General features: G+C 46.9%; 1 protein-coding gene across 3 annotated transcripts in view; it reads right to left on the reverse strand.

Annotated features, from left to right (window-relative positions):
- Positions 1-6037, reverse strand: part of CAMK1G (calcium/calmodulin dependent protein kinase IG) — a 30305-nt gene extending 24268 nt beyond the window's left edge. The window contains exon 1 of one of the 3 annotated variants that reach the window (XM_025388243.1): positions 5942-6037. The gene's annotated coding sequence lies outside the window, so the exon portion shown is untranslated. Of the gene's footprint in view, positions 1-5781 lie in introns of all 3 variants that reach the window. The other 2 variants (XM_025388251.1, XM_025388258.1) reach the window with 2 other exon arrangements.
- Between the last annotated feature and the right edge of the window lie 2418 nt (positions 6038-8455).

Raw genomic sequence — 8455 nt, forward strand, 5'->3', positions numbered from 1 at the left:
AATCAGGTTATGAAGACCAAATGCAGATATATAAATAAGGAGCTAAGAATGCAGACCAGTCTGCTTAAAGGACTGGGACCACGTGTTACTCATCTTTGAAATCCTAGAACCTACTACTGTTCCTGGCACTCGCTAAAGGTCCAGCCCATGGTTGCTAAATGAGTGAATGAGAAAGAAAAGCTTGGGGGTGGGTTGATTGGGGAGCGCACTGTGGAGGAGTTAGACTTAAGATAAGTATGGAAGGTGGGTGGATGTATTCTTTATATTGCTTTAGAGAGGAGCGTATAGCAAGAAGACCTGAGCCCCGAGAAGGGACTGCAGCAGGGCCTTCCTCTCTGTAGTCCTCACTGTGAGGTTCTGCCCATGGCACAGCAGCAGGAGAGGGTGGAATGGCCATAGAAGGCCAAATCTGCTTGGCTTCTTTGTTGTCATCATCATTTCAGGGACAGTAGTGCCTGGGATGGGACCTGTGTCCAGTTCTTGGTCAGAAGAACTTCCCTGGGACACTAGACAAGGCTCTTTCTGACCATTCTACCTAGAGTCTGTCTACCCACACCCAGAGTTACTCTCTCTTAGGTGAGCCAGTCCTTTCTTCTGTAATACATATGACAATCTCAAAGCACCCTGTTTATTTGTCAGAGGTTGATCTCCTCTGTAGAAAGTAACTCCACACAAAGACCTTGGCTGTCTCGCTGCCTCCCTTGGGGCTACTGCAGTACCTGCCTCCTGGTTAGTGCTCAACTGTATTTTTTGGGTGATCTTCCTGGCCTCTTGGGGGAAAATTCTGCAGCTGTGGAGGAGGTTACAGAGGGGAAAGTTCTTCCTAAAGGGCAGGCAGTACAGCCTTGGGGTGGACGCTGCCTCTGAGTGCAGCCCTTTCCATGCTCCTAGTGGCAGGCTGTGTGATGCCTGTTTATGAGATGCTGGTGAGAGATGCTTGGGCCATGAGCCCAGCAGGCAGGTGTTCCTTCCATGGAGCTTCTCTGTCCTTCCTCCTTTTCCAGCTTCATTTAGTAAAGGGAGCATCACTAGCCCCAGACAGAACTCTCAGGCAGATGAGGTTTGTTTGCAGTGGCCTCCTCACTGTAGTCATGTACCCTAAAACTGCCAGGTCACCTCATGACCCCACACTGGCCAGATTCTTTCCCTGGACTCTCACTTCTGCCCCACTCTCCACATGGCCTCACTATCCAAAGTTTCCTATTTGAGTTGCAGCCATTTAGGGACCTGCCCTGAGGTGCTTATTAAATTAATCAGCTGGGCTAATAGCTTAAAAGTGTTACACTCCTAATTAGGTGATCCAGAGTCTTAGGAGCATCACGTTAGAATTCAAAGGCTTTCCATCCAATCCAATCCAATCCACCCTACTCCACTCCATTCCAATCCAATCCACTCCAAACCATTACAATAGGTACAGTGTAGGAACAATCATAGTGTTCCTAAACTGGGCATGGACTAACCAGAGTAGATGGGGACAGGGAAGGAGAGCATCTTTGAGTAGCACCTCTGCAATCTTAAGCCCACAGATAATGGTTCTCAATTCTACCCATGGAAAGAGCCACCCTCCTTTTGCTAGTGCTGTCACTAGGGGCTTCTGAGCAAGGAGGCTTGAATCACTCTGGGGCATAGTGAGCAGGCTCAGGCCTTCTGGATCATGCCTGGCTCTTTCACTGACTTTAGAGGAATCAGTCTACCCTAAGACTGCTTTATAGTCTCTGCTTCCAGGATTTTCCATTCTTTGGGACCATGACTCAGAAGAGCCTATGGGCCTTGGGAGGGAGGTTATCAGTTGGATCATCTTCAATAAGAATGTGCTCTCTGCCTCCAGGCTGGGGCACACAGAATCATGGAAATCTGTCAGTACTTTGTGACAAAAGGGTAAAAGGCAAAAGTTGGGAAATTTTCTTGCTGGGTCCCACAATTTTCTACACTCTGGCCCATATTGAACTTTATATCATCCACTGGGTTAAAAGAATACTGGAAAGAACCAAGGCTTGTTCCAGTCTTGGTTTGATATCCAGTAGCTGTGCAGCCCCAAGCAGATCACTATACATCTCTGAGTTTCCATCCTCCTCTTTGGTGAACAGATGAGATTGGACTAGATTAAAGTTCCCTGAAGTATGCTTTTCATTATGTTAGTCCTGAGCGACTCTCCGTGAGCAGGGTGGATTTGCTACCTCCTCTGGCCCCCTTCTTGGAGATTCATAATCCACATTAGCTTATTAAAGGCTCTGAGGACCATTAAAGACACATGCTTAATGCTGTTTAATCCGGCATTTCCCAAATTTAGTAGACAGTGAAATTCTTTCCTTCTGTAACACTCATATTAGTGTGCAGGGGATCTAGGGTTTCTCAGAGCATCCTTTGGAAAATGTAGACTAGGCCATCTCTAATGCTTTGTAATTCTTCATATTTTGAAAGGATAGATGAAATTTCTAGCAGCCCTCTGCCATCAGTCACAGTTTTACCCTCCTTGTGGTGTCATAGGTGAACGGCTGGGCCTGTGTCAGAACTCATTTCTAGTTCATGGGTTGCAACCCAAGTGGCTCATCAGCTTGCCAAAGCCCAGGTTCTGGAGCCTAAAGGCTTCAGGAGTCTTCTGACTGGAGAGAAACTCCAAGGACCACCCACTCCATTTCCCAGCCCTTCTGCCACTGTCATTCTGCATTTCAAAGATCAACTCTGCATGCCAATTTCTGTTCACAAAATGACCCAGGGAGAAGGTTTTTCCATTGTTGCCTGCAGTTTATTTAAGGCGCAAACCTACATCTAAGTTTAACAAAATCACGCTGACTGCAGTGACAAGCCATAATTTATGTGTTGCTTATGGTTTACTATGTGCTTCTTACAGAGGATGTGAAGACCATTCTCTAGGGCTTCATGTGGTAGCTGAGGGGTCAACACACAGGGGCCATTGTAAAGAGCAGGGTATGTTGCTTATTCTTAGTGTGCTGCTAAGCATATTGGGCCTCGGTTTCCTCATCTGCTGAGTGTGAATAATGATCCCTGCTCTATTTCTCAGCATTTCTTTGGAGGGCTAATGCTTCAATGGGCACAAAAGCAGTTTGCAACCTCTAAAGTGCCATGCAGTGGGTCCACATTATAGGCACATGAATTAAACACTAAGCACTGGAGAAAGAAAGGGAAACCAATAAGGACTTAAACAGGGGTGAACACAGGACAGGAGACAGGGATCTGCTGTTCCTTCAGCTGGTTCCAGCTCCCACGTGCCTTTCACAGTGTGAGCATCTCATCTCACTGTGATTCTAAAGTGTTTAAAGATATATGATTTTTCATACATCATAGCCCTGAATGCAAGCCAACTACTTCATCTGGTACCCAACCAAGAAAGCAGGGAACTGTTGCAACAAGAGAGGAAATAATACTTTTGTTGGGATTTTTTCATGGGCGATATCAGGTCTCCATTGGGGCACTTTTCTAAGGAGTTTTCAAGGTTAACACTGACTGTGTGTCACACACCGCCTTCAAGCCTAATCCCATGCAAGAGGTGCCTCTTTTGTACAGGCTGAACGCTCATTACTATTAACCGTCACAGCCAGGCACTCCACTGCGGCTTCCAGAAGGGGAGAGGAAGGATATTTCCCCCACCAGGAATGGAGTGCAAAAGAAAGGACAGGCTGAATTCAGGACGAAGGGCTGTGTCAGGAAGCTCTGAGTTACCAGCCTTTCCTCCACAATCATGGATAGTCCGTGCAGTCCCCTGCCTGCTTCAGCTTGCTTTCTTGCTGGCAGCCGCTCCCACTCAGCCCCAACCCCCTCGCCATTGACCGTGGCGGCGCGCCTGCAGTTGTAGCGCCAGGCACGCAGCCTGTTTGCAGACTCAGCCGCTCCCCTCATTCATGCTGCAGCTCATTCACTCGCTGGCGCTGGCAGGCTGTGGCTAGGCGCCGTCACTCGCGCGCATTCGTGTGGCAATTTATTTCTGGCCCTGTGTGCGTGTGTATGGGGGAGAGGGAGGGAGGGAGGTGCTCTCCTCTTAGAGGGGGATGCTTTTTCACTTCCAGGTAGAATCTCTCCTAGGCTTTATAGTATTCGCTGCCCTGGACCACGCACCTGGGTGGGGCACCGCGCTAGGCACTTTGCATGCATTATCTTGTTTAATGACTCATGTCCCCCTTTCAAGGTAACCGCATTTTACGTCTCAGGTACTGATAAGTAGAAATGTTCAGAAAAATTCCCCGCATCAAACTGATAGTGAATGATAGAACTGAACTGGATTCCAACGCTAGTCTTCTCGTCGCTGTACCACATAACCTGTTGCCTCTTTCCTGGTGGCGGTTGCTGGGATGTCACTCATCTCCACCTTCATCCTCATGATGCTGTAATGCAATCCTAACGTCTGACTGATTCCCCTGGGAACACATGGCTCGGACAATCTGGAAAGGACTGAATCCTTAAAGCACTCAGATTTCTCAGCACAGAGGCTGGGGGCAGCATATCTATTGCCCCAAGCCTCTCATGGCTCCAGCTCAAACCATTTCTCACTCTAACCTCAAGCTTCTTTCCCAAAGAGTACTTTCTGAAGAGGACTCTTAATAAGCAGCCACACACACACGCACACACACACACCAGAGCAATCTGCAGCATCATGGAAAGGTCACTGAATTTATCAATAGATCTGGGTTCAAATGCCACCACCATCACCAGCTTTACAACCCCTTTAACCTCTGAGCCTCAGTGGTCTCATCTATATTAAGGGGGAAATAATACATGCCACATCATCTGATGGGATCGTCCTAAAGAAGATTAATTATAAACACATTCTAAACTGTAAAATGTGGTCCGCATACCAGGTATTACTAAGCACTCTGTGTTACAGCCTGTTTCAGAGGTGGGTCTCATCTTTGGTTCTGGTTAAGCTTGGGTCAGCAGGAATGACAGGGGCCTTGTTCTGTCTTCAGCTTATGATCTGGAAAAGATCATCTTCTTACCTAAGGCGGAATCTGCTTGATTCTCTTGACCCTTCTCAGAGATTTTCCTCATGATCAATTTATCTCACTCCAGAGCAAGAGGCTGGCCAGCCAAGCACTGCAGCCAGACCAGCGTGAGGCCTGGCAGCCACCTCCGGGAGCTTCAGGGTTAATGTTTGTACGTCAAAGTTACGTGGAGAGAAGGGGCCACGGTGTGGATGGGGGTGATGGTGTTGGTGAATCCAGACCTCCTTTCAAGATCTTCACCTGAGAGGTAAACTAGGGAAGTTTAAAAACAGAAGGGAGGTAGACACGCCCCTGGGGAAGGTGAAGGAGCTGTCTTGTGACTGACAGCGATAGCTCGACTGTGTTCTGCATCTTAACGCGGCCGGGGATAGGGAGCCTGAAGCCTGTCCACAGACCTCTCCAGGAGGGACTGAGGCTGATTCTTCTTCCTTAGGTTTGCAGAGCCACAGGCTGTTTACGAATCGTTTTGTCATTGGTTCTGCTAATCCTCCCAATAACCCAAAGAGGTAGGCAGAGAGGGCATACCTTATTTGATGGATGGGGTCAGAGAGGTTAAGAGATGAAGGTTGAATAGGAGGGAGGGGTGCAAGAAAGCTGGAGGTCCTGACACCCCAGCAGATGGATGGGGTCCCTCCAGGCATAGAGCCTGGAGGCTTGTCCCTAGAATGCAGACATTGCAGGAGGGGCACATAAAGATATTTTTCTCCCTTTTCCCTGCCCAGAAGTGCAAAAGGTTTCCATGCAAGCCAGCCCAGGAATGATGGACAGATGGCTCCACCCGGACCCCCATTCAGACTTATTTTCCAAGACACCTATAACTTACCCTTGATGCCAAAAGAGTCAGGGAAGCCTGGAACTGGGGCTGAAATAAATGCCCAAGTTGCTTACAAAGTGGCTCTTCAAATCCACTCGCTAGGTGCTGCACGCTTCCCACTAAGCAAGGAGACCCCCTAAAGCCAAGAAAAGAAGCAGGGTCATCTTACCCACGGACTCGGCAAGAATCCTGCTTGGGCTCCCACTCCAGCTCCTACAGGTCTGTGAGGATTAGCTGCTCCAGTGCTTTAACAATAAACCCAATTAAAGGGGAGGAATGCAGGAGTTTTCTTTCCCAGGACCGTAACCATGCAGCCTTAAAGGGGAGTAAAAGTAGCTAGGGTGGCTTGCATCTCTCTTTCCTTTCCTTGGCTCTGCTCTCCCTCCCTCCCACCGAGCAATAATGAGTCTTATCCAGAAAAATGCTTGTGCATTTTTGCCTGGGGTGTGTGTGTGTGTGTGTGTGTGTGTGTGTGTGTGTGTGCAATTGTGTTTGCATTGATGTGTGTGATGAAAAGATAGAAAGGAAGAATGAAAAGCAAACATATCGAATTATAGGTTCCCATTATCCTGAATGGGTGATGGCAGAAAAAATCAGATAAGCTTTCTAGGATTGTCTGCCTCAGTTTCCCTTTTAACCACTCAGGTGCTGGCGTATGTTGCCTAAAAACCTCTCCCTGAAAAACAGAACATCTACACTGGCTGACATGTAGGGACTGAAGACATCTCAGTGTCCACCTTGCTTGTTATCTCTTACAGAACTGGGAGAAAGGGCCTTAGACGTCCCACAAGGGGCCCTTCAGTTGGACAGTCGCACTCAATATCTTTGATATGTCTCCTTTCCTCCGGAAGCTCAGCATTCTGATCCCCGAACCTGTCTCAGTCCTAACCCATGAGACCCCAGGAAATCATTCCCCTCCTCCGGAAACTCTCTGCTCCCTCTGTTTCCTGTACTCATCTCTCCATCCTGGCCCTTGACCAAGGCTTCACAGTCTCCATCTTAGTTTCTCTGGGGCAGTCCCTTTAGTGCAGATTTCTTTAACCTCTGTCATCTGCTCTCTTGTTTTCTCCTTCTCTACTCTCTCCTTAAGGTTACCATCTACTCACGGGGTCCATTACCATCTTCATGAGAACCTCCCCGGTCAACATCCCACCTTGGTTACCATGCTCAACCTCAACATCCAGATGTCCACTGTCACCTAAGAACAAGACTGAATGTGTTATGGCCACCCTCAAACCCACTCTCCTGTTTTCCCCAGCTAGGCTAGTGGGCTACCATCTTCCAAACACTCAAGTGAGAAACTCCAGGGTTTGTTTTGTTTGTGTTGCCTGTTTCATTTGTCTTCCAAACCCATCCAGCTCTTATGCACTTTCATTTGTTCCTTGAAATTAGCTTTTAAATTGTACCCTTTCTTTTGTGTCATCTTGTTTTTTGAACAAATAACACATTCATATGGGCAAGAAAAGGACCATATTAAAAGGTGTACATTGAGATGTGTCACCCCCTTCTACTCCTTGTCTGTCCCTTGACCCTGATATTGCCTTCTATAGGTGACCACTTTTATTATGGTATTTCTTTATGTGAATGCAAGGAAATACTCACCTCTACAATCTCAGTTCAAGCCCTCACCCTCCCACCCAGGTAGAATTGTGATAGCATAGGATGAGGTGGTGCAGTAGGATATTTAAAAGTGGCTCTGGGGAAGACTTCTAGGTTGGATTCCTGGGTCTTCCAATGACAGATATGTGGCTTTGGGAAAGTAGCTTAACCTCTCTGTGCCTCAGTTTTTCCATCTGTAAAATGGCATAATTATTAAACTTATTTCACACACTAGTAGGGTGGAGCGAGACAGAATGCAGCTGCTTAGAACAGTGGCTCGTACGTGGTGGGCACTTAATAAAATTTAGCTGTGATCATTCTTTACCTGTCATAGTCTAAATATTTATGTCCCCATCCAAATTTATATGCTGACACCTAATCACTAGTGTGGTGGTATTAAAACATGGGGTTTGGGGGAGGTGATTACGTCATGAGGGTAGAGCCCTTGTGAATGGAATCAGTGCCCTTATGAAAGATACCCCGAAGAGCTGCATTGCTCCTTCCACTATAGGGGGACACAAAGAAAAGGTGCCTTCTATGAATCAGGAAGTGAGCCCTCATCAGGCATTGTATTTGCTGGGACTTGCAGCCTGCAGAATGGTGAGAAATATGTTTCTGCTGTTTATAAGCCACCAGTTTATGGTATTTTGTTACAGCACCCTGAATAGACTAAGACAATATACAATGTAACTTTCATTCTAGAATTACCTCAATAAAACATATTGCTTCCTCATCAAAAACATTCATTGTTTACAGAATAAAACCCATACACTTCAGGCCATCATTGAAAGCATTCCAGGATTGGGCACAGAGCTATTCTCCCTCCACTGCATCTCTCTTTCTACCCATGTGACACTCCAGCCTCACCATATGAAACACTTATTTCTAAGATAACACTCACACCAAAACTCCTGACCTTCATTTATCCTGATCTGTTGGTTAAGAAAATGCCCTTTCCTCATTCTCTGCCTATAAAAATGCTATAGATTCAAAAATTCCACATCTAGGAAGCCTTCTAAGATTTCCCACCCCACTGAGAACTGATCACTCTCCCTTTGGACTGTTCCCAAAACTTTTGTCTACA

This window comes from Theropithecus gelada, chromosome 1 (assembly GCF_003255815.1).
Source record: "Theropithecus gelada isolate Dixy chromosome 1, Tgel_1.0, whole genome shotgun sequence".
NCBI lineage: Eukaryota > Metazoa > Chordata > Mammalia > Primates > Cercopithecidae > Theropithecus > Theropithecus gelada.